The sequence below is a fragment of the Mercurialis annua genome, linkage group LG7, assembly GCF_937616625.2.
Source record: "Mercurialis annua linkage group LG7, ddMerAnnu1.2, whole genome shotgun sequence".
Taxonomy (NCBI): domain Eukaryota; kingdom Viridiplantae; phylum Streptophyta; class Magnoliopsida; order Malpighiales; family Euphorbiaceae; genus Mercurialis; species Mercurialis annua.
The window spans coordinates 30,408,475-30,427,475 of NC_065576.1; the positions used below are offsets into that span (position 1 = coordinate 30,408,475).

Consider the following 19,001-nt stretch of genomic DNA (forward strand, 5'->3'; position numbering starts at 1 on the left):
GTCTCTCGGCGATAGTAATAATAGAAAAAACGCAGTTCAAAAAAAGCGAAAAAGGGGTGCAACACGAGGACTTCCCAGGAGGTCACCCATCCTAGTACTGCTCTCGCCCAAGCACGTTTATCTTCGGAGTTCTGATGGGATCCGGTGCATTAGTGCTGGTATGATCGCACCCGTCATACCTTGCACGATCATCGCATATATCCGCTGCCTTGCAAGTCATTCAACCAAAATAAAAACTATCTTTAAAAGTACGTTTTGGTCCCTGAACTTTTTCCATATTTCCCGTTTGGTCCCTGAATTGCAATTCATCGTTACTCGTTACTCGTTCTGTTTGTCTCTCGGCGATAGTAATAATAGAAAAAACGCAGTTCAAAAAAAGCGAAAAAGGGGTGCAACACGAGGACTTCCCAGGAGGTCACCCATCCTAGTACTGCTCTCGCCCAAGCACGTTTAACTTCGGAGTTCTGATGGGATCCGGTGCATTAGTGCTGGTATGATCGCACCCGTCATACCTTGCACGATCATCGCATATATCCGCTGCCTTGCAACTCATTCAACTAAAATAAAAACTATCTTTAAAAGTACGTTTTGGTCCCTGAACTTTTTCCATATTTCCCGTTTGGTCCCTGAATTGCAATTCATCGTTACTCGTTACTCGTTCTGTTTGTCTCTCGGCGATAGTAATAATAGAAAAAACGCAGTTCAAAAAAAGCGAAAAAGGGGTGCAACACGAGGACTTCCCAGGAGGTCACCCATCCTAGTACTGCTCTCGCCCAAGCACGTTTATCTTCGGAGTTCTGATGGGATCCGTTGCATTAGTGCCGGTATGATCGCACCGGTCATACCTTGCACGATCATCGCATATATCCGCTGCCTTGCAACTCATTCAACCAAAATAAAAACTATCTTTAAAAGTACGTTTTGGTCCCTGAACTTTTTCCATATTTCCCGTTTGGTCCCTGAATTGCAATTCATCGTTACTCGTTACTCGTTCTGTTTGTCTCTCGGCGATAGTAATAATAGAAAAAACGCAGTTCAAAAAAAGCGAAAAAGGGGTGCAACACGAGGGCTTCCCAGGAGGTCACCCATCCTAGTACTGCTCTCGCCCAAGCACGTTTAACTTCGGAGTTCTGATGGGATCCGGTGCATTAGTGCTGGTATGATCGCACCCGTCATACCTTGCACGATCATCGCATATATCCGCTGCCTTGCAACTCATTCAACTAAAATAAAAACTATCTTTAAAAGTACGTTTTGGTCCCTGAACTTTTTCCATATTTCCCGTTTGGTCCCTGAATTGCAATTCATCGTTACTCGTTACTCGTTCTGTTTGTCTCTCGGCGATAGTAATAATAGAAAAAACGCAGTTCAAAAAAAGCGAAAAAGGGGTGCAACACGAGGACTTCCCAGGAGGTCACCCATCCTAGTACTGCTCTCGCCCAAGCACGTTTATCTTCGGAGTTCTGATGGGATCCGTTGCATTAGTGCCGGTATGATCGCACCGGTCATACCTTGCACGATCATCGCATATATCCGCTGCCTTGCAACTCATTCAACCAAAATAAAAACTATCTTTAAAAGTACGTTTTGGTCCCTGAACTTTTTCCATATTTCCCGTTTGGTCCCTGAATTGCAATTCATCGTTACTCGTTACTCGTTCTGTTTGTCTCTCGGCGATAGTAATAATAGAAAAAACGCAGTTCAAAAAAAGCGAAAAAGGGGTGCAACACGAGGGCTTCCCAGGAGGTCACCCATCCTAGTACTGCTCTCGCCCAAGCACGTTTAACTTCGGAGTTCTGATGGGATCCGGTGCATTAGTGCCGGTATGATCGCACCCGTCATACCTTGCACGATCATCGCATATATCCGCTGCCTTGCAACTCATTCAACCAAAATAAAAACTATCTTTAAAAGTACGTTTTGGTCCCTGAACTTTTTCCATATTTCCCGTTTGGTCCCTGAATTGCAATTCATCGTTACTCGTTACTCGTTACTCGTTCTGTTTGTCTCTCGGCGATAGTAATAATAGAAAAAACGCAGTTCAAAAAAAGCGAAAAAGGGGTGCAACACGAGGACTTCCCAGGAGGTCACCCATCCTAGTACTGCTCTCGCCCAAGCACGTTTAACTTCGGAGTTTTGATGGGATCCGGTGCATTAGTGTTGGTATGATCGCACCCGTCATACCTTGCACGATCATCGCATATATCCGCTGCCTTGCAACTCATTCAACCAAAATAAAAACTATCTTTAAAAGTACGTTTTGGTCCCTGAACTTTTTCCATATTTCCCGTTTGGTCCCTGAATTGCAATTCATCGTTACTCGTTACTCGTTCTGTTTGTCTCTCGGGGATATTAATAATAGAAAAAACGCAGTTCAAAAAAAGCGAAAAAGGGGTGCAACACGAGGACTTCCCAGGAGGTCACCCATCCTAGTACTGCTCTCGCCCAAGCACGTTTAACTTCGGAGTTCTGATGGGATCCGGTGCATTAGTGATGGTATGATCGCACCCGTCATACCTTGCACGATCATCGCATATATCCGCTGCCTTGCAACTCATTCAACCAAAATAAAAACTATCTTTAAAAGTACGTTTTGGTCCCTGAACTTTTTCCATATTTCCCGTTTGGTCCCTGAATTGCAATTCATCGTTACTCGTTACTCGTTCTGTTTGTCTCTCGGCGATAGTAATAATAGAAAAAACGCAGTTCAAAAAAAGCGAAAAAGGGGTGCAACACGAGGGCTTCCCAGGAGGTCACCCATCCTAGTACTGCTCTCGCCCAAGCACGTTTAACTTCGGAGTTCTGATGGGATCCGGTGCATTAGTGCTGGTATGATCGCACCCGTCATACCTTGCACGATCATCGCATATATCCGCTGCCTTGCAACTCATTCAACCAAAATAAAAACTATCTTTAAAAGTACGTTTTGGTCCCTGAACTTTTTCCATATTTCCCGTTTGGTCCCTGAATTGCAATTCATCGTTACTCGTTACTCGTTACTCGTTCTGTTTGTCTCTCGGCGATAGTAATAATAGAAAAAACGCAGTTCAAAAAAAGCGAAAAAGGGGTGCAACACGAGGACTTCCCAGGAGGTCACCCATCCTAGTACTGCTCTCGCCCAAGCACGTTTATCTTCGGAGTTCTGATGGGATCCGGTGCATTAGTGCTGGTATGATCGCACCCGTCATACCTTGCACGATCATCGCATATATCCGCTGCCTTGCAAGTCATTCAACCAAAATAAAAACTATCTTTAAAAGTACGTTTTGGTCCCTGAACTTTTTCCATATTTCCCGTTTGGTCCCTGAATTGCAATTCATCGTTACTCGTTACTCGTTCTGTTTGTCTCTCGGCGATAGTAATAATAGAAAAAACGCAGTTCAAAAAAAGCGAAAAAGGGGTGCAACACGAGGACTTCCCAGGAGGTCACCCATCCTAGTACTGCTCTCGCCCAAGCACGTTTAACTTCGGAGTTCTGATGGGATCCGGTGCATTAGTGCTGGTATGATCGCACCCGTCATACCTTGCACGATCATCGCATATATCCGCTGCCTTGCAACTCATTCAACTAAAATAAAAACTATCTTTAAAAGTACGTTTTGGTCCCTGAACTTTTTCCATATTTCCCGTTTGGTCCCTGAATTGCAATTCATCGTTACTCGTTACTCGTTCTGTTTGTCTCTCGGCGATAGTAATAATAGAAAAAACGCAGTTCAAAAAAAGCGAAAAAGGGGTGCAACACGAGGACTTCCCAGGAGGTCACCCATCCTAGTACTGCTCTCGCCCAAGCACGTTTATCTTCGGAGTTCTGATGGGATCCGTTGCATTAGTGCCGGTATGATCGCACCGGTCATACCTTGCACGATCATCGCATATATCCGCTGCCTTGCAACTCATTCAACCAAAATAAAAACTATCTTTAAAAGTACGTTTTGGTCCCTGAACTTTTTCCATATTTCCCGTTTGGTCCCTGAATTGCAATTCATCGTTACTCGTTACTCGTTCTGTTTGTCTCTCGGCGATAGTAATAATAGAAAAAACGCAGTTCAAAAAAAGCGAAAAAGGGGTGCAACACGAGGGCTTCCCAGGAGGTCACCCATCCTAGTACTGCTCTCGCCCAAGCACGTTTAACTTCGGAGTTCTGATGGGATCCGGTGCATTAGTGCCGGTATGATCGCACCCGTCATACCTTGCACGATCATCGCATATATCCGCTGCCTTGCAACTCATTCAACCAAAATAAAAACTATCTTTAAAAGTACGTTTTGGTCCCTGAACTTTTTCCATATTTCCCGTTTGGTCCCTGAATTGCAATTCATCGTTACTCGTTACTCGTTACTCGTTCTGTTTGTCTCTCGGCGATAGTAATAATAGAAAAAACGCAGTTCAAAAAAAGCGAAAAAGGGGTGCAACACGAGGACTTCCCAGGAGGTCACCCATCCTAGTACTGCTCTCGCCCAAGCACGTTTAACTTCGGAGTTTTGATGGGATCCGGTGCATTAGTGTTGGTATGATCGCACCCGTCATACCTTGCACGATCATCGCATATATCCGCTGCCTTGCAACTCATTCAACCAAAATAAAAACTATCTTTAAAAGTACGTTTTGGTCCCTGAACTTTTTCCATATTTCCCGTTTGGTCCCTGAATTGCAATTCATCGTTACTCGTTACTCGTTCTGTTTGTCTCTCGGGGATAGTAATAATAGAAAAAACGCAGTTCAAAAAAAGCGAAAAAGGGGTGCAACACGAGGACTTCCCAGGAGGTCACCCATCCTAGTACTGCTCTCGCCCAAGCACGTTTAACTTCGGAGTTCTGATGGGATCCGGTGCATTAGTGCTGGTATGATCGCACCCGTCATACCTTGCACGATCATCGCATATATCCGCTGCCTTGCAACTCATTCAACCAAAATAAAAACTATCTTTAAAAGTACGTTTTGGTCCCTGAACTTTTTCCATATTTCCCGTTTGGTCCCTGAATTGCAATTCATCGTTACTCGTTACTCGTTCTGTTTGTCTCTCGGCGATAGTAATAATAGAAAAAACGCAGTTCAAAAAAAGCGAAAAAGGGGTGCAACACGAGGGCTTCCCAGGAGGTCACCCATCCTAGTACTGCTCTCGCCCAAGCACGTTTAACTTCGGAGTTCTGATGGGATCCGGTGCATTAGTGCTGGTATGATCGCACCCGTCATACCTTGCACGATCATCGCATATATCCGCTGCCTTGCAACTCATTCAACCAAAATAAAAACTATCTTTAAAAGTACGTTTTGGTCCCTGAACTTTTTCCATATTTCCCGTTTGGTCCCTGAATTGCAATTCATCGTTACTCGTTACTCGTTACTCGTTCTGTTTGTCTCTCGGCGATAGTAATAATAGAAAAAACGCAGTTCAAAAAAAGCGAAAAAGGGGTGCAACACGAGGACTTCCCAGGAGGTCACCCATCCTAGTACTGCTCTCGCCCAAGCACGTTTATCTTCGGAGTTCTGATGGGATCCGGTGCATTAGTGCTGGTATGATCGCACCCGTCATACCTTGCACGATCATCGCATATATCCGCTGCCTTGCAAGTCATTCAACCAAAATAAAAACTATCTTTAAAAGTACGTTTTGGTCCCTGAACTTTTTCCATATTTCCCGTTTGGTCCCTGAATTGCAATTCATCGTTACTCGTTACTCGTTCTGTTTGTCTCTCGGCGATAGTAATAATAGAAAAAACGCAGTTCAAAAAAAGCGAAAAAGGGGTGCAACACGAGGACTTCCCAGGAGGTCACCCATCCTAGTACTGCTCTCGCCCAAGCACGTTTAACTTCGGAGTTCTGATGGGATCCGGTGCATTAGTGCTGGTATGATCGCACCCGTCATACCTTGCACGATCATCGCATATATCCGCTGCCTTGCAACTCATTCAACTAAAATAAAAACTATCTTTAAAAGTACGTTTTGGTCCCTGAACTTTTTCCATATTTCCCGTTTGGTCCCTGAATTGCAATTCATCGTTACTCGTTACTCGTTCTGTTTGTCTCTCGGCGATAGTAATAATAGAAAAAACGCAGTTCAAAAAAAGCGAAAAAGGGGTGCAACACGAGGACTTCCCAGGAGGTCACCCATCCTAGTACTGCTCTCGCCCAAGCACGTTTATCTTCGGAGTTCTGATGGGATCCGTTGCATTAGTGCCGGTATGATCGCACCGGTCATACCTTGCACGATCATCGCATATATCCGCTGCCTTGCAACTCATTCAACCAAAATAAAAACTATCTTTAAAAGTACGTTTTGGTCCCTGAACTTTTTCCATATTTCCCGTTTGGTCCCTGAATTGCAATTCATCGTTACTCGTTACTCGTTACTCGTTCTGTTTGTCTCTCGGCGATAGTAATAATAGAAAAAACGCAGTTCAAAAAAAGCGAAAAAGGGGTGCAACACGAGGACTTCCCAGGAGGTCACCCATCCTAGTACTGCTCTCGCCCAAGCACGTTTAACTTCGGAGTTCTGATGGGATCCGGTGCATTAGTGCTGGTATGATCGCACCCGTCATACCTTGCACGATCATCGCATATATCCGCTGCCTTGCAACTCATTCAACCAAAATAAAAGCTATCTTTAAAAGTACGTTTTGGTCCCTGAACTTTTTCCATATTTCCCGTTTGGTCCCTGAATTGCAATTCATCGTTACTCGTTACTCGTTCTGTTTGTCTCTCGGGGATAGTAATAATAGAAAAAACGCAGTTCAAAAAAAGCGAAAAAGGGGTGCAACACGAGGACTTCCCAGGAGGTCACCCATCCTAGTACTGCTCTCGCCCAAGCACGTTTAACTTCGGAGTTCTGATGGGATCCGGTGCATTAGTGCTGGTATGATCGCACCCGTCATACCTTGCACGATCATCGCATATATCCGCTGCCTTGCAACTCATTCAACCAAAATAAAAACTATCTTTAAAAGTACGTTTTGGTCCCTGAACTTTTTCCATATTTCCCGTTTGGTCCCTGAATTGCAATTCATCGTTACTCGTTACTCGTTCTGTTTGTCTCTCGGCGATAGTAATAATAGAAAAAACGCAGTTCAAAAAAAGCGAAAAAGGGGTGCAACACGAGGACTTCCCAGGAGGTCACCCATCCTAGTACTGCTCTCGCCCAAGCACGTTTAACTTCGGAGTTCTGATGGGATCCGGTGCATTAGTGCTGGTATGATCGCACCCGTCATACCTTGCACGATCATCGCATATATCCGCTGCCTTGCAACTCATTCAACCAAAATAAAAACTATCTTTAAAAGTACGTTTTGGTCCCTGAACTTTTTCCATATTTCCCGTTTGGTCCCTGAATTGCAATTCATCGTTACTCGTTACTCGTTACTCGTTCTGTTTGTCTCTCGGCGATAGTAATAATAGAAAAAACGCAGTTCAAAAAAAGCGAAAAAGGGGTGCAACACGAGGACTTCCCAGGAGGTCACCCATCCTAGTACTGCTCTCGCCCAAGCACGTTTATCTTCGGAGTTCTGATGGGATCCGGTGCATTAGTGCTGGTATGATCGCACCCGTCATACCTTGCACGATCATCGCATATATCCGCTGCCTTGCAACTCATTCAACCAAAATAAAAACTATCTTTAAAAGTACGTTTTGGTCCCTGAACTTTTTCCATATTTCCCGTTTGGTCCCTGAATTGCAATTCATCGTTACTCGTTACTCGTTCTGTTTGTCTCTCGGCGATAGTAATAATAGAAAAAACGCAGTTCAAAAAAAGCGAAAAAGGGGTGCAACACGAGGACTTCCCAGGAGGTCACCCATCCTAGTACTGCTCTCGCCCAAGCACGTTTAACTTCGGAGTTCTGATGGGATCCGGTGCATTAGTGCTGGTATGATCGCACCCATCATACCTTGCACGATCATCGCATATATCCGCTGCCTTGCAACTCATTCAACTAAAATAAAAACTATCTTTAAAAGTACGTTTTGGTCCCTGAACTTTTTCCATATTTCCCGTTTGGTCCCTGAATTGCAATTCATCGTTACTCGTTACTCGTTCTGTTTGTCTCTCGGCGATAGTAATAATAGAAAAAACGCAGTTCAAAAAAAGCGAAAAAGGGGTGCAACACGAGGACTTCCCAGGAGGTCACCCATCCTAGTACTGCTCTCGCCCAAGCACGTTTATCTTCGGAGTTCTGATGGGATCCGTTGCATTAGTGCCGGTATGATCGCACCGGTCATACCTTGCACGATCATCGCATATATCCGCTGCCTTGCAACTCATTCAACCAAAATAAAAACTATCTTTAAAAGTACGTTTTGGTCCCTGAACTTTTTCCATATTTCCCGTTTGGTCCCTGAATTGCAATTCATCGTTACTCGTTACTCGTTACTCGTTCTGTTTGTCTCTCGGCGATAGTAATAATAGAAAAAACGCAGTTCAAAAAAAGCGAAAAAGGGGTGCAACACGAGGACTTCCCAGGAGGTCACCCATCCTAGTACTGCTCTCGCCCAAGCACGTTTAACTTCGGAGTTTTGATGGGATCCGGTGCATTAGTGTTGGTATGATCGCACCCGTCATACCTTGCACGATCATCGCATATATCCGCTGCCTTGCAACTCATTCAACCAAAATAAAAACTATCTTTAAAAGTACGTTTTGGTCCCTGAACTTTTTCCATATTTCCCGTTTGGTCCCTGAATTGCAATTCATCGTTACTCGTTACTCGTTCTGTTTGTCTCTCGGGGATAGTAATAATAGAAAAAACGCAGTTCAAAAAAAGCGAAAAAGGGGTGCAACACGAGGACTTCCCAGGAGGTCACCCATCCTAGTACTGCTCTCGCCCAAGCACGTTTAACTTCGGAGTTCTGATGGGATCCGGTGCATTAGTGCTGGTATGATCGCACCCGTCATACCTTGCACGATCATCGCATATATCCGCTGCCTTGCAACTCATTCAACCAAAATAAAAACTATCTTTAAAAGTACGTTTTGGTCCCTGAACTTTTTCCATATTTCCCGTTTGGTCCCTGAATTGCAATTCATCGTTACTCGTTCTGTTTGTCTCTCGGCGATAGTAATAATAGAAAAAACGCAGTTCAAAAAAAGCGAAAAAAGGGTGCAACACGAGGGCTTCCCAGGAGGTCACCCATCCTAGTACTGCTCTCGCCCAAGCACGTTTAACTTCGGAGTTCTGATGGGATCCGGTGCATTAGTGCTGGTATGATCGCACCCGTCATACCTTGCACGATCATCGCATATATCCGCTGCCTTGCAACTCATTCAACCAAAATAAAAACTATCTTTAAAAGTACGTTTTGGTCCCTGAACTTTTTCCATATTTCCCGTTTGGTCCCTGAATTGCAATTCATCGTTACTCGTTACTCGTTACTCGTTCTGTTTGTCTCTCGGCGATAGTAATAATAGAAAAAACGCAGTTCAAAAAAAGCGAAAAAGGGGTGCAACACGAGGACTTCCCAGGAGGTCACCCATCCTAGTACTGCTCTCGCCCAAGCACGTTTATCTTCGGAGTTCTGATGGGATCCGGTGCATTAGTGCTGGTATGATCGCACCCGTCATACCTTGCACGATCATCGCATATATCCGCTGCCTTGCAAGTCATTCAACCAAAATAAAAACTATCTTTAAAAGTACGTTTTGGTCCCTGAACTTTTTCCATATTTCCCGTTTGGTCCCTGAATTGCAATTCATCGTTACTCGTTACTCGTTCTGTTTGTCTCTCGGCGATAGTAATAATAGAAAAAACGCAGTTCAAAAAAAGCGAAAAAGGGGTGCAACACGAGGACTTCCCAGGAGGTCACCCATCCTAGTACTGCTCTCGCCCAAGCACGTTTAACTTCGGAGTTCTGATGGGATCCGGTGCATTAGTGCTGGTATGATCGCACCCGTCATACCTTGCACGATCATCGCATATATCCGCTGCCTTGCAACTCATTCAACTAAAATAAAAACTATCTTTAAAAGTACGTTTTGGTCCCTGAACTTTTTCCATATTTCCCGTTTGGTCCCTGAATTGCAATTCATCGTTACTCGTTACTCGTTCTGTTTGTCTCTCGGCGATAGTAATAATAGAAAAAACGCAGTTCAAAAAAAGCGAAAAAGGGGTGCAACACGAGGACTTCCCAGGAGGTCACCCATCCTAGTACTGCTCTCGCCCAAGCACGTTTATCTTCGGAGTTCTGATGGGATCCGTTGCATTAGTGCCGGTATGATCGCACCGGTCATACCTTGCACGATCATCGCATATATCCGCTGCCTTGCAACTCATTCAACCAAAATAAAAACTATCTTTAAAAGTACGTTTTGGTCCCTGAACTTTTTCCATATTTCCCGTTTGGTCCCTGAATTGCAATTCATCGTTACTCGTTACTCGTTCTGTTTGTCTCTCGGCGATAGTAATAATAGAAAAAACGCAGTTCAAAAAAAGCGAAAAAGGGGTGCAACACGAGGACTTCCCAGGAGGTCACCCATCCTAGTACTGCTCTCGCCCAAGCACGTTTAACTTCGGAGTTCTGATGGGATCCGGTGCATTAGTGCTGGTATGATCGCACCCGTCATACCTTGCACGATCATCGCATATATCCGCTGCCTTGCAACTCATTCAACCAAAATAAAAAACTATCTTTAAAAGTACGTTTTGGTCCCTGAACTTTTTCCATATTTCCCGTTTGGTCCCTGAATTGCAATTCATCGTTACTCGTTACTCGTTACTCGTTCTGTTTGTCTCTCGGCGATAGTAATAATAGAAAAAACGCAGTTCAAAAAAAGCGAAAAAGGGGTGCAACACGAGGACTTCCCAGGAGGTCACCCATCCTAGTACTGCTCTCGCCCAAGCACGTTTATCTTCGGAGTTCTGATGGGATCCGTTGCATTAGTGCCGGTATGATCGCACCGGTCATACCTTGCACGATCATCGCATATATCCGCTGCCTTGCAACTCATTCAACCAAAATAAAAACTATCTTTAAAAGTACGTTTTGGTCCCTGAACTTTTTCCATATTTCCCGTTTGGTCCCTGAATTGCAATTCATCGTTACTCGTTACTCGTTACTCGTTCTGTTTGTCTCTCGGCGATAGTAATAATAGAAAAAACGCAGTTCAAAAAAAGCGAAAAAGGGGTGCAACACGAGGACTTCCCAGGAGGTCACCCATCCTAGTACTGCTCTCGCCCAAGCACGTTTAACTTCGGAGTTTTGATGGGATCCGGTGCATTAGTGTTGGTATGATCGCACCCGTCATACCTTGCACGATCATCGCATATATCCGCTGCCTTGCAACTCATTCAACCAAAATAAAAACTATCTTTAAAAGTACGTTTTGGTCCCTGAACTTTTTCCATATTTCCCGTTTGGTCCCTGAATTGCAATTCATCGTTACTCGTTACTCGTTCTGTTTGTCTCTCGGCGATAGTAATAATAGAAAAAACGCAGTTCAAAAAAAGCGAACAAGGGGTGCAACACGAGGACTTCCCAGGAGGTCACCCATCCTAGTACTGCTCTCGCCCAAGCACGTTTATCTTCGGAGTTCTGATGGGATCCGTTGCATTAGTGCCGGTATGATCGCACCGGTCATACCTTGCACGATCATCGCATATATCCGCTGCCTTGCAACTCATTCAACCAAAATAAAAACTATCTTTAAAAGTACGTTTTGGTCCCTGAACTTTTTCCATATTTCCCGTTTGGTCCCTGAATTGCAATTCATCGTTACTCGTTACTCGTTACTCGTTCTGTTTGTCTCTCGGCGATAGTAATAATAGAAAAAACGCAGTTCAAAAAAAGCGAAAAAGGGGTGCAACACGAGGACTTCCCAGGAGGTCACCCATCCTAGTACTGCTCTCGCCCAAGCACGTTTAACTTCGGAGTTTTGATGGGATCCGGTGCATTAGTGTTGGTATGATCGCACCCGTCATACCTTGCACGATCATCGCATATATCCGCTGCCTTGCAACTCATTCAACCAAAATAAAAACTATCTTTAAAAGTACGTTTTGGTCCCTGAACTTTTTCCATATTTCCCGTTTGGTCCCTGAATTGCAATTCATCGTTACTCGTTACTCGTTCTGTTTGTCTCTCGGCGATAGTAATAATAGAAAAAACGCAGTTCAAAAAAAGCGAAAAAGGGGTGCAACACGAGGACTTCCCAGGAGGTCACCCATCCTAGTACTGCTCTCGCCCAAGCACGTTTATCTTCGGAGTTCTGATGGGATCCGGTGCATTAGTGCTGGTATGATCGCACCCGTCATACCTTGCACGATCATCGCATATATCCGCTGCCTTGCAACTCATTCAACCAAAATAAAAACTATCTTTAAAAGTACGTTTTGGTCCCTGAATTGCAATTCATCGTTACTCGTTACTCGTTCTGTTTGTCTCTCGGCGATAGTAATAATAGAAAAAACGCAGTTCAAAAAAAGCGAAAAAGGGGTGCAACACGAGGACTTCCCAGGAGGTCACCCATCCTAGTACTGCTCTCGGCCAAGCACGTTTAACTTCGGAGTTCTGATGGGATCCGGTGCATTAGTGCTGGTATGATCGCACCCGTCATACCTTGCACGATCATCGCATATATCCGCTGCCTTGCAACTCATTCAACCAAAATAAAAACTATCTTTAAAAGTACGTTTTGGTCCCTGAACTTTTTCCATATTTCCCGTTTGGTCCCTGAATTGCAATTCATCGTTACTCGTTACTCGTTCTGTTTGTCTCTCGGCGATAGTAATAATAGAAAAAACGCAGTTCAAAAAAAGCGAAAAAGGGGTGCAACACGAGGACTTCCCAGGAGGTCACCCATCCTAGTACTGCTCTCGGCCAAGCACGTTTATCTTCGGAGTTCTGATGGGATCCGGTGCATTAGTGCTGGTATGATCGCACCCGTCATACCTTGCACGATCATCGCATATATCCGCTGCCTTGCAACTCATTCAACCAAAATAAAAGCTATCTTTAAAAGTACGTTTTGGTCCCTGAACTTTTTCCATATTTCCCGTTTGGTCCCTGAATTGCAATTCATCGTTACTCGTTACTCGTTACTCGTTCTGTTTGTCTCTCGGCGATAGTAATAATAGAAAAAACGCAGTTCAAAAAAAGCGCAAAAGGGGTGCAACACGAGGACTTCCCAGGAGGTCACCCATCCTAGTACTGCTCTCGCCCAAGCACGTTTGACTTCGGAGTTCTGATGGGATCCGGTGCATTAGTGCTGGTATGATCGCACCCGTCATACCTTGCACGATCATCGCATATATCCGCTGCCTTGCAACTCATTCAACCAAAATAAAAGCTATCTTTAAAAGTACGTTTTGGTCCCTGAACTTTTTCCATATTTCCCGTTTGGTCCCTGAATTGCAATTCATCGTTACTCGTTACTCGTTACTCGTTCTGTTTGTCTCTCGGCGATAGTAATAATAGAAAAAACGCAGTTCAAAAAAAGCGCAAAAGGGGTGCAACACGAGGACTTCCCAGGAGGTCACCCATCCTAGTACTGCTCTCGCCCAAGCACGTTTGACTTCGGAGTTCTGATGGGATCCGGTGCATTAGTGCTGGTATGATCGCACCCGTCATACCTTGCACGATCATCGCATATATCCGCTGCCTTGCAACTCATTCAACCAAAATAAAAACTATCTTTAAAAGTACGTTTTGGTCCCTGAACTTTTTCCATATTTCCCGTTTGGTCCCTGAATTGCAATTCATCGTTACTCGTTACTCGTTCTGTTTGTCTCTCGGCGATAGTAATAATAGAAAAAACGCAGTTCAAAAAAAGCGAAAAAGGGGTGCAACACGAGGACTTCCCAGGAGGTCACCCATCCTAGTACTGCTCTCGCCCAAGCACGTTTTACTTCGGAGTTCTGATGGGATCCGGTGCATTAGTGCTGGTATGATCGCACCCGTCATACCTTGCACGATCATCGCATATATCCGCTGCCTTGCAACTCATTCAACCAAAATAAAAACTATCTTTAAAAGTACGTTTTGGTCCCTGAACTTTTTCCATATTTCCCGTTTGGTCCCTGAATTGCAATTCATCGTTACTCGTTACTCGTTACTCGTTCTGTTTGTCTCTCGGCGATAGTAATAATAGAAAAAACGCAGTTCAAAAAAAGCGAAAAAGGGGTGCAACACGAGGACTTCCTAGGAGGTCACCCATCCTAGTACTGCTCTCGCCCAAGCACGTTTATCTTCGGAGTTCTGATGGGATCCGGTGCATTAGTGCTGGTATGATCGCACCCGTCATACCTTGCACGATCATCGCATATATCCGCTGCCTTGCAACTCATTCAACCAAAATAAAAACTATCTTTAAAAGTACGTTTTGGTCCCTGAACTTTTTCCATATTTCCCGTTTGGTCCCTGAATTGCAATTCATCGTTACTCGTTACTCGTTCTGTTTGTCTCTCGGCGATAGTAATAATAGAAAAAACGCAGTTCAAAAAAAGCGAAAAAGGGGTGCAACACGAGGACTTCCCAGGAGGTCACCCATCCTAGTACTGCTCTCGCCCAAGCACGTTTAACTTCGGAGTTCTGATGGGATCCGGTGCATTAGTGCTGGTATGATCGCACCCGTCATACCTTGCACGATCATCGCATATATCCGCTGCCTTGCAACTCATTCAACCAAAATAAAAACTATCTTTAAAAGTACGTTTTGGTCCCTGAACTTTTTCCATATTTCCCGTTTGGTCCCTGAATTGCAATTCATCGTTACTCGTTACTCGTTCTGTTTGTCTCTCGGCGATAGTAATAATAGAAAAAACGCAGTTCAAAAAAGCGAAAAAGGGGTGCAACACGAGGACTTCCCAGGAGGTCACCCATCCTAGTACTGCTCTCGCCCAAGCACGTTTATCTTCGGAGTTCTGATGGGATCCGGTGCATTAGTGCTGGTATGATCGCACCCGTCATACCTTGCACGATCATCGCATATATCCGCTGCCTTGCAACTCATTCAACCAAAATAAAAAACTATCTTTAAAAGTACGTTTTGGTCCCTGAACTTTTTCCATATTTCCCGTTTGGTCCCTGAATTGCAATTCATCGTTACTCGTTACTCGTTACTCGTTCTGTTTGTCTCTCGGCGATAGTAATAATAGAAAAAACGCAGTTCAAAAAAAGCGAAAAAGGGGTGCAACACGAGGACTTCCCAGGAGGTCACCCATCCTAGTACTGCTCTCGCCCAAGCACGTTTATCTTCGGAGTTCTGATGGGATCCGTTGCATTAGTGCCGGTATGATCGCACCGGTCATACCTTGCACGATCATCGCATATATCCGCTGCCTTGCAACTCATTCAACCAAAATAAAAACTATCTTTAAAAGTACGTTTTGGTCCCTGAACTTTTTCCATATTTCCCGTTTGGTCCCTGAATTGCAATTCATCGTTACTCGTTACTCGTTACTCGTTCTGTTTGTCTCTCGGCGATAGTAATAATAGAAAAAACGCAGTTCAAAAAAAGCGAAAAAGGGATGCAACACGAGGACTTCCCAGGAGGTCACCCATCCTAGTACTGCTCTCGCCCAAGCACGTTTATCTTCGGAGTTCTGATGGGATCCGTTGCATTAGTGCCGGTATGATCGCACCGGTCATACCTTGCACGATCATCGCATATATCCGCTGCCTTGCAACTCATTCAACCAAAATAAAAACTATCTTTAAAAGTACGTTTTGGTCCCTGAACTTTTTCCATATTTCCCGTTTGGTCCCTGAATTGCAATTCATCGTTACTCGTTCTGTTTGTCTCTCGGCGATAGTAATAATAGAAAAAACGCAGTTCAAAAAAAGCGAAAAAGGGGTGCAACACGAGGACTTCCCAGGAGGTCACCCATCCTAGTACTGCTCTCGCCCAAGCACGTTTAACTTCGGAGTTCTGATGGGATCCGGTGCATTAGTGCTGGTATGATCGCACCCGTCATACCTTGCACGATCATCGCATATATCCGCTGCCTTGCAACTCATTCAACCAAAATAAAAAACTATCTTTAAAAGTACGTTTTGGTCCCTGAACTTTTTCCATATTTCGGAAATATGGAGGTCACCCATTCAACACGAGGACTTCCCAGGAGGTCACCCATCCTAGTACTGCTCTCGCCCAAGCACGTTTATCTTCGGAGTTCTGATGGGATCCGGTGCATTAGTGCTGGTATGATCGCACCCGTCATACCTTGCACGATCATCGCATATATCCGCTGCCTTGCAACTCATTCAACCAAAATAAAAAACTATCTTTAAAAGTACGTTTTGGTCCCTGAACTTTTTCCATATTTCCCGTTTGGTCCCTGAATTGCAATTCATCGTTACTCGTTACTCGTTACTCGTTCTGTTTGTCTCTCGGCGATAGTAATAATAGAAAAAACGCAGTTCAAAAAAAGCGAAAAAGGGGTGCAACACGAGGACTTCCCAGGAGGTCACCCATCCTAGTACTGCTCTCGCCCAAGCACGTTTATCTTCGGAGTTCTGATGGGATCCGGTGCATTAGTGCTGGTATGATCGCACCCGTCATACCTTGCACGATCATCGCATATATCCGCTGCCTTGCAACTCATTCAACCAAAATAAAAAACTATCTTTAAAAGTACGTTTTGGTCCCTGAACTTTTTCCATATTTCCCGTTTGGTCCCTGAATTGCAATTCATCGTTACTCGTTACTCGTTACTCGTTCTGTTTGTCTCTCGGCGATAGTAATAATAGAAAAAACGCAGTTCAAAAAAAGCGAAAAAGGGGTGCAACACGAGGACTTCCCAGGAGGTCACCCATCCTAGTACTGCTCTCGCCCAAGCACGTTTATCTTCGGAGTTCTGATGGGATCCGTTGCATTAGTGCCGGTATGATCGCACCGGTCATACCTTGCACGATCATCGCATATATCCGCTGCCTTGCAACTCATTCAACCAAAATAAAAACTCTCTTTAAAAGTACGTTTTGGTCCCTGAACTTTTTCCATATTTCCCGTTTGGTCCCTGAATTGCAATTCATCGTTACTCGTTACTCGTTCTGTTTGTCTCTCGGCGATAGTAATAATAGAAAAAACGCAGTTCAAAAAAAGCGAAAAAGGGGTGCAACACGAGGACTTCCCAGGAGGTCACCCATCCTAGTACTGCTCTCGCCCAAGCACGTTTATCTTCGGAGTTCTGATGGGATCCGTTGCATTAGTGCCGGTATGATCGCACCGGTCATACCTTGCACGATCATCGCATATATCCGCTGCCTTGCAACTCATTCAACCAAAATAAAAACTATCTTTAAAAGTACGTTTTGGTCCCTGAACTTTTTCCATATTTCCCGTTTGGTCCCTGAATTGCAATTCATCGTTACTCGTTACTCGTTACTCGTTCTGTTTGTCTCTCGGCGATAGTAATAATAGAAAAAACGCAGTTCAAAAAAAGCGAAAAAGGGATGCAACACGAGGACTTCCCAGGAGGTCACCCATCCTAGTACTGCTCTCGCCCAAGCACGTTTATCTTCGGAGTTCTGATGGGATCCGTTGCATTAGTGCCGGTATGATCGCACCGGTCATACCTTGCACGATCATCGCATATATCCGCTGCCTTGCAACTCATTCAACCAAAATAAAAACTATCTTTAAAAGTACGTTTTGGTCCCTGAACTTTTTCCATATTTCCCGTTTGGTCCCTGAATTGCAATTCATCGTTACTCGTTCTGTTTGTCTCTCGGCGATAGTAATAATAGAAAAAACGCAGTTCAAAAAAGCGAAAAAGGGATGCAACACGAGGACTTCCCAGGAGGTCACCCATCCTAGTACTGCTCTCGCCCAAGCACGTTTAACTTCGGAGTTCTGATGGGATCCGGTGCATTAGTGCTGGTATGATCGCACCCGTCATACCTTGCACGATCATCGCATATATCCGCTGCCTTGCAACTCATTCAACCAAAATAAAAAACTATCTTTAAAAGTACGTTTTGGTCCCTGAACTTTTTCCATATTTCCCGTTTGGTCCCTGAATTGCAATTCATCGTTACTCGTTACTCGTTCTGTTTGTCTCTCGGTGATAGTAATAATAGAAAAAACGCAGTTCAAAAAAAGCGAAAAAGGGGTGCAACACGAGGACTTCCCAGGAGGTCACCCATCCTAGTACTGCTCTCGCCCAAGCACGTTTATCTTCGGAGTTCTGATGGGATCCGGTGCATTAGTGCTGGTATGATCGCACCCGTCATACCTTGCACGATCATCGCATATATCCGCTGCCTTGCAACTCATTCAACCAAAATAAAAAACTATCTTTAAAAGTACGTTTTGGTCCCTGAACTTTTTCCATATTTCCCGTTTGGTCCCTGAATTGCAATTCATCGTTACTCGTTACTCGTTCTGTTTGTCTCTCGGCGATAGTAATAATAGAAAAAACGCAGTTCAAAAAAAGCGAAAAAGGGGTGCAACACGAGGACTTCCCAGGAGGTCACCCATCCTAGTACTGCTCTCGCCCAAGCACGTTTAACTTCGGAGTTCTGATGGGATCCGGTGCATTAGTGCTGGTATGATCGCACCCGTCATACCTTGCACGATCATCGCATATATCCGCTGCCTTGCAACTCATTCAACCAAAATAAAAAACTATCTTTAAAAGTACGTTTTGGTCCCTGAACTTTTTCCATATTTCCCGTTTGGTCCCTGAATTGCAATTCATCGTTACTCGTTACTCGTTCTGTTTGTCTCTCGGCGATAGTAATAATAGAAAAAACGCAGTTCAAAAAAAGCGAAAAAGGGGTGCAACACGAGGACTTCCCAGGAGGTCACCCATCCTAGTACTGCTCTCGCCCAAGCACGTTTATCTTCGGAGTTCTGATGGGATCCGGTGCATTAGTGCTGGTATGATCGCACCCGTCATACCTTGCACGATCATCGCATATATCCGCTGCCTTGCAACTCATTCAACCAAAATAAAAAACTATCTTTAAAAGTACGTTTTGGTCCCTGAACTTTTTCCATATTTCCCGTTTGGTCCCTGAATTGCAATTCATCGTTACTCGTTACTCGTTACTCGTTCTGTTTGTCTCTCGGCGAT

At 44.4% G+C, this 19,001-nt stretch overlaps 57 non-coding genes across 57 annotated transcripts; all 57 read right to left on the reverse strand.

The window, feature by feature from the left end:
• Positions 1 to 53: 53 nt before the first annotated feature.
• Positions 54 to 172, reverse strand: LOC126658100 (5S ribosomal RNA). The gene has a single exon (XR_007633700.1). It is a non-coding gene; the product is annotated as a 5S ribosomal RNA (ribosomal RNA).
• Positions 173 to 386: 214 nt separating this feature from the next.
• Positions 387 to 505, reverse strand: LOC126658965 (5S ribosomal RNA). The gene has a single exon (XR_007634529.1). It is a non-coding gene; the product is annotated as a 5S ribosomal RNA (ribosomal RNA).
• Positions 506 to 719: 214 nt separating this feature from the next.
• Positions 720 to 838, reverse strand: LOC126658738 (5S ribosomal RNA). Its single transcript, XR_007634314.1, has one exon. It is a non-coding gene; the product is annotated as a 5S ribosomal RNA (ribosomal RNA).
• A 214-nt stretch (positions 839 to 1,052) lies between these two features.
• Positions 1,053 to 1,171, reverse strand: LOC126659312 (5S ribosomal RNA). The gene has a single exon (XR_007634858.1). It is a non-coding gene; the product is annotated as a 5S ribosomal RNA (ribosomal RNA).
• A 214-nt stretch (positions 1,172 to 1,385) lies between these two features.
• LOC126658740 (5S ribosomal RNA) lies at positions 1,386 to 1,504 on the reverse strand. The gene has a single exon (XR_007634316.1). It is a non-coding gene; the product is annotated as a 5S ribosomal RNA (ribosomal RNA).
• Positions 1,505 to 1,718: 214 nt separating this feature from the next.
• LOC126659328 (5S ribosomal RNA) lies at positions 1,719 to 1,837 on the reverse strand. Its single transcript, XR_007634873.1, has one exon. It is a non-coding gene; the product is annotated as a 5S ribosomal RNA (ribosomal RNA).
• Positions 1,838 to 2,058: 221 nt separating this feature from the next.
• LOC126658689 (5S ribosomal RNA) lies at positions 2,059 to 2,177 on the reverse strand. Its single transcript, XR_007634268.1, has one exon. It is a non-coding gene; the product is annotated as a 5S ribosomal RNA (ribosomal RNA).
• Positions 2,178 to 2,391: 214 nt separating this feature from the next.
• On the reverse strand, positions 2,392 to 2,510 carry LOC126658434 (5S ribosomal RNA). The gene has a single exon (XR_007634021.1). It is a non-coding gene; the product is annotated as a 5S ribosomal RNA (ribosomal RNA).
• Positions 2,511 to 2,724: 214 nt separating this feature from the next.
• On the reverse strand, positions 2,725 to 2,843 carry LOC126659313 (5S ribosomal RNA). Its single transcript, XR_007634859.1, has one exon. It is a non-coding gene; the product is annotated as a 5S ribosomal RNA (ribosomal RNA).
• A 221-nt stretch (positions 2,844 to 3,064) lies between these two features.
• LOC126658101 (5S ribosomal RNA) lies at positions 3,065 to 3,183 on the reverse strand. Its single transcript, XR_007633701.1, has one exon. It is a non-coding gene; the product is annotated as a 5S ribosomal RNA (ribosomal RNA).
• A 214-nt stretch (positions 3,184 to 3,397) lies between these two features.
• LOC126658977 (5S ribosomal RNA) lies at positions 3,398 to 3,516 on the reverse strand. The gene has a single exon (XR_007634541.1). It is a non-coding gene; the product is annotated as a 5S ribosomal RNA (ribosomal RNA).
• Positions 3,517 to 3,730: 214 nt separating this feature from the next.
• On the reverse strand, positions 3,731 to 3,849 carry LOC126658741 (5S ribosomal RNA). The gene has a single exon (XR_007634317.1). It is a non-coding gene; the product is annotated as a 5S ribosomal RNA (ribosomal RNA).
• A 214-nt stretch (positions 3,850 to 4,063) lies between these two features.
• On the reverse strand, positions 4,064 to 4,182 carry LOC126659329 (5S ribosomal RNA). Its single transcript, XR_007634874.1, has one exon. It is a non-coding gene; the product is annotated as a 5S ribosomal RNA (ribosomal RNA).
• Positions 4,183 to 4,403: 221 nt separating this feature from the next.
• On the reverse strand, positions 4,404 to 4,522 carry LOC126658690 (5S ribosomal RNA). The gene has a single exon (XR_007634269.1). It is a non-coding gene; the product is annotated as a 5S ribosomal RNA (ribosomal RNA).
• Positions 4,523 to 4,736: 214 nt separating this feature from the next.
• Positions 4,737 to 4,855, reverse strand: LOC126658988 (5S ribosomal RNA). The gene has a single exon (XR_007634551.1). It is a non-coding gene; the product is annotated as a 5S ribosomal RNA (ribosomal RNA).
• Positions 4,856 to 5,069: 214 nt separating this feature from the next.
• LOC126659315 (5S ribosomal RNA) lies at positions 5,070 to 5,188 on the reverse strand. Its single transcript, XR_007634861.1, has one exon. It is a non-coding gene; the product is annotated as a 5S ribosomal RNA (ribosomal RNA).
• A 221-nt stretch (positions 5,189 to 5,409) lies between these two features.
• LOC126658103 (5S ribosomal RNA) lies at positions 5,410 to 5,528 on the reverse strand. The gene has a single exon (XR_007633702.1). It is a non-coding gene; the product is annotated as a 5S ribosomal RNA (ribosomal RNA).
• A 214-nt stretch (positions 5,529 to 5,742) lies between these two features.
• LOC126659000 (5S ribosomal RNA) lies at positions 5,743 to 5,861 on the reverse strand. The gene has a single exon (XR_007634562.1). It is a non-coding gene; the product is annotated as a 5S ribosomal RNA (ribosomal RNA).
• Positions 5,862 to 6,075: 214 nt separating this feature from the next.
• Positions 6,076 to 6,194, reverse strand: LOC126658742 (5S ribosomal RNA). Its single transcript, XR_007634318.1, has one exon. It is a non-coding gene; the product is annotated as a 5S ribosomal RNA (ribosomal RNA).
• Positions 6,195 to 6,415: 221 nt separating this feature from the next.
• LOC126659008 (5S ribosomal RNA) lies at positions 6,416 to 6,534 on the reverse strand. The gene has a single exon (XR_007634569.1). It is a non-coding gene; the product is annotated as a 5S ribosomal RNA (ribosomal RNA).
• A 214-nt stretch (positions 6,535 to 6,748) lies between these two features.
• Positions 6,749 to 6,867, reverse strand: LOC126659009 (5S ribosomal RNA). The gene has a single exon (XR_007634570.1). It is a non-coding gene; the product is annotated as a 5S ribosomal RNA (ribosomal RNA).
• A 214-nt stretch (positions 6,868 to 7,081) lies between these two features.
• LOC126659012 (5S ribosomal RNA) lies at positions 7,082 to 7,200 on the reverse strand. Its single transcript, XR_007634572.1, has one exon. It is a non-coding gene; the product is annotated as a 5S ribosomal RNA (ribosomal RNA).
• A 221-nt stretch (positions 7,201 to 7,421) lies between these two features.
• Positions 7,422 to 7,540, reverse strand: LOC126658105 (5S ribosomal RNA). Its single transcript, XR_007633704.1, has one exon. It is a non-coding gene; the product is annotated as a 5S ribosomal RNA (ribosomal RNA).
• Positions 7,541 to 7,754: 214 nt separating this feature from the next.
• Positions 7,755 to 7,873, reverse strand: LOC126659013 (5S ribosomal RNA). The gene has a single exon (XR_007634573.1). It is a non-coding gene; the product is annotated as a 5S ribosomal RNA (ribosomal RNA).
• Positions 7,874 to 8,087: 214 nt separating this feature from the next.
• LOC126658743 (5S ribosomal RNA) lies at positions 8,088 to 8,206 on the reverse strand. Its single transcript, XR_007634319.1, has one exon. It is a non-coding gene; the product is annotated as a 5S ribosomal RNA (ribosomal RNA).
• Positions 8,207 to 8,427: 221 nt separating this feature from the next.
• Positions 8,428 to 8,546, reverse strand: LOC126658691 (5S ribosomal RNA). The gene has a single exon (XR_007634270.1). It is a non-coding gene; the product is annotated as a 5S ribosomal RNA (ribosomal RNA).
• Positions 8,547 to 8,760: 214 nt separating this feature from the next.
• LOC126659014 (5S ribosomal RNA) lies at positions 8,761 to 8,879 on the reverse strand. The gene has a single exon (XR_007634574.1). It is a non-coding gene; the product is annotated as a 5S ribosomal RNA (ribosomal RNA).
• A 207-nt stretch (positions 8,880 to 9,086) lies between these two features.
• Positions 9,087 to 9,205, reverse strand: LOC126659334 (5S ribosomal RNA). The gene has a single exon (XR_007634878.1). It is a non-coding gene; the product is annotated as a 5S ribosomal RNA (ribosomal RNA).
• A 221-nt stretch (positions 9,206 to 9,426) lies between these two features.
• LOC126658106 (5S ribosomal RNA) lies at positions 9,427 to 9,545 on the reverse strand. The gene has a single exon (XR_007633705.1). It is a non-coding gene; the product is annotated as a 5S ribosomal RNA (ribosomal RNA).
• Positions 9,546 to 9,759: 214 nt separating this feature from the next.
• LOC126659015 (5S ribosomal RNA) lies at positions 9,760 to 9,878 on the reverse strand. The gene has a single exon (XR_007634575.1). It is a non-coding gene; the product is annotated as a 5S ribosomal RNA (ribosomal RNA).
• A 214-nt stretch (positions 9,879 to 10,092) lies between these two features.
• LOC126658744 (5S ribosomal RNA) lies at positions 10,093 to 10,211 on the reverse strand. The gene has a single exon (XR_007634320.1). It is a non-coding gene; the product is annotated as a 5S ribosomal RNA (ribosomal RNA).
• A 214-nt stretch (positions 10,212 to 10,425) lies between these two features.
• Positions 10,426 to 10,544, reverse strand: LOC126659016 (5S ribosomal RNA). Its single transcript, XR_007634576.1, has one exon. It is a non-coding gene; the product is annotated as a 5S ribosomal RNA (ribosomal RNA).
• Positions 10,545 to 10,766: 222 nt separating this feature from the next.
• LOC126658745 (5S ribosomal RNA) lies at positions 10,767 to 10,885 on the reverse strand. Its single transcript, XR_007634321.1, has one exon. It is a non-coding gene; the product is annotated as a 5S ribosomal RNA (ribosomal RNA).
• A 221-nt stretch (positions 10,886 to 11,106) lies between these two features.
• LOC126658693 (5S ribosomal RNA) lies at positions 11,107 to 11,225 on the reverse strand. The gene has a single exon (XR_007634272.1). It is a non-coding gene; the product is annotated as a 5S ribosomal RNA (ribosomal RNA).
• Positions 11,226 to 11,439: 214 nt separating this feature from the next.
• Positions 11,440 to 11,558, reverse strand: LOC126658746 (5S ribosomal RNA). Its single transcript, XR_007634322.1, has one exon. It is a non-coding gene; the product is annotated as a 5S ribosomal RNA (ribosomal RNA).
• Positions 11,559 to 11,779: 221 nt separating this feature from the next.
• On the reverse strand, positions 11,780 to 11,898 carry LOC126658694 (5S ribosomal RNA). Its single transcript, XR_007634273.1, has one exon. It is a non-coding gene; the product is annotated as a 5S ribosomal RNA (ribosomal RNA).
• A 214-nt stretch (positions 11,899 to 12,112) lies between these two features.
• LOC126658107 (5S ribosomal RNA) lies at positions 12,113 to 12,231 on the reverse strand. The gene has a single exon (XR_007633706.1). It is a non-coding gene; the product is annotated as a 5S ribosomal RNA (ribosomal RNA).
• A 183-nt stretch (positions 12,232 to 12,414) lies between these two features.
• LOC126658351 (5S ribosomal RNA) lies at positions 12,415 to 12,533 on the reverse strand. The gene has a single exon (XR_007633940.1). It is a non-coding gene; the product is annotated as a 5S ribosomal RNA (ribosomal RNA).
• Positions 12,534 to 12,747: 214 nt separating this feature from the next.
• Positions 12,748 to 12,866, reverse strand: LOC126658599 (5S ribosomal RNA). Its single transcript, XR_007634181.1, has one exon. It is a non-coding gene; the product is annotated as a 5S ribosomal RNA (ribosomal RNA).
• Positions 12,867 to 13,087: 221 nt separating this feature from the next.
• LOC126657837 (5S ribosomal RNA) lies at positions 13,088 to 13,206 on the reverse strand. Its single transcript, XR_007633448.1, has one exon. It is a non-coding gene; the product is annotated as a 5S ribosomal RNA (ribosomal RNA).
• Positions 13,207 to 13,427: 221 nt separating this feature from the next.
• Positions 13,428 to 13,546, reverse strand: LOC126657838 (5S ribosomal RNA). The gene has a single exon (XR_007633449.1). It is a non-coding gene; the product is annotated as a 5S ribosomal RNA (ribosomal RNA).
• A 214-nt stretch (positions 13,547 to 13,760) lies between these two features.
• LOC126657969 (5S ribosomal RNA) lies at positions 13,761 to 13,879 on the reverse strand. Its single transcript, XR_007633575.1, has one exon. It is a non-coding gene; the product is annotated as a 5S ribosomal RNA (ribosomal RNA).
• Positions 13,880 to 14,100: 221 nt separating this feature from the next.
• LOC126658440 (5S ribosomal RNA) lies at positions 14,101 to 14,219 on the reverse strand. Its single transcript, XR_007634027.1, has one exon. It is a non-coding gene; the product is annotated as a 5S ribosomal RNA (ribosomal RNA).
• Positions 14,220 to 14,433: 214 nt separating this feature from the next.
• Positions 14,434 to 14,552, reverse strand: LOC126659018 (5S ribosomal RNA). Its single transcript, XR_007634578.1, has one exon. It is a non-coding gene; the product is annotated as a 5S ribosomal RNA (ribosomal RNA).
• A 213-nt stretch (positions 14,553 to 14,765) lies between these two features.
• LOC126658108 (5S ribosomal RNA) lies at positions 14,766 to 14,884 on the reverse strand. Its single transcript, XR_007633707.1, has one exon. It is a non-coding gene; the product is annotated as a 5S ribosomal RNA (ribosomal RNA).
• Positions 14,885 to 15,106: 222 nt separating this feature from the next.
• Positions 15,107 to 15,225, reverse strand: LOC126658748 (5S ribosomal RNA). Its single transcript, XR_007634323.1, has one exon. It is a non-coding gene; the product is annotated as a 5S ribosomal RNA (ribosomal RNA).
• A 221-nt stretch (positions 15,226 to 15,446) lies between these two features.
• Positions 15,447 to 15,565, reverse strand: LOC126658807 (5S ribosomal RNA). Its single transcript, XR_007634380.1, has one exon. It is a non-coding gene; the product is annotated as a 5S ribosomal RNA (ribosomal RNA).
• A 207-nt stretch (positions 15,566 to 15,772) lies between these two features.
• On the reverse strand, positions 15,773 to 15,891 carry LOC126659019 (5S ribosomal RNA). The gene has a single exon (XR_007634579.1). It is a non-coding gene; the product is annotated as a 5S ribosomal RNA (ribosomal RNA).
• Positions 15,892 to 16,018: 127 nt separating this feature from the next.
• On the reverse strand, positions 16,019 to 16,137 carry LOC126658864 (5S ribosomal RNA). Its single transcript, XR_007634437.1, has one exon. It is a non-coding gene; the product is annotated as a 5S ribosomal RNA (ribosomal RNA).
• A 222-nt stretch (positions 16,138 to 16,359) lies between these two features.
• On the reverse strand, positions 16,360 to 16,478 carry LOC126658109 (5S ribosomal RNA). The gene has a single exon (XR_007633708.1). It is a non-coding gene; the product is annotated as a 5S ribosomal RNA (ribosomal RNA).
• Positions 16,479 to 16,700: 222 nt separating this feature from the next.
• LOC126658749 (5S ribosomal RNA) lies at positions 16,701 to 16,819 on the reverse strand. The gene has a single exon (XR_007634324.1). It is a non-coding gene; the product is annotated as a 5S ribosomal RNA (ribosomal RNA).
• A 214-nt stretch (positions 16,820 to 17,033) lies between these two features.
• On the reverse strand, positions 17,034 to 17,152 carry LOC126658750 (5S ribosomal RNA). The gene has a single exon (XR_007634325.1). It is a non-coding gene; the product is annotated as a 5S ribosomal RNA (ribosomal RNA).
• Positions 17,153 to 17,373: 221 nt separating this feature from the next.
• Positions 17,374 to 17,492, reverse strand: LOC126658808 (5S ribosomal RNA). The gene has a single exon (XR_007634381.1). It is a non-coding gene; the product is annotated as a 5S ribosomal RNA (ribosomal RNA).
• Positions 17,493 to 17,698: 206 nt separating this feature from the next.
• LOC126659343 (5S ribosomal RNA) lies at positions 17,699 to 17,817 on the reverse strand. The gene has a single exon (XR_007634887.1). It is a non-coding gene; the product is annotated as a 5S ribosomal RNA (ribosomal RNA).
• Positions 17,818 to 18,032: 215 nt separating this feature from the next.
• On the reverse strand, positions 18,033 to 18,151 carry LOC126658111 (5S ribosomal RNA). Its single transcript, XR_007633710.1, has one exon. It is a non-coding gene; the product is annotated as a 5S ribosomal RNA (ribosomal RNA).
• A 215-nt stretch (positions 18,152 to 18,366) lies between these two features.
• Positions 18,367 to 18,485, reverse strand: LOC126659020 (5S ribosomal RNA). Its single transcript, XR_007634580.1, has one exon. It is a non-coding gene; the product is annotated as a 5S ribosomal RNA (ribosomal RNA).
• Positions 18,486 to 18,700: 215 nt separating this feature from the next.
• LOC126658112 (5S ribosomal RNA) lies at positions 18,701 to 18,819 on the reverse strand. Its single transcript, XR_007633711.1, has one exon. It is a non-coding gene; the product is annotated as a 5S ribosomal RNA (ribosomal RNA).
• Between the last annotated feature and the right edge of the window lie 182 nt (positions 18,820 to 19,001).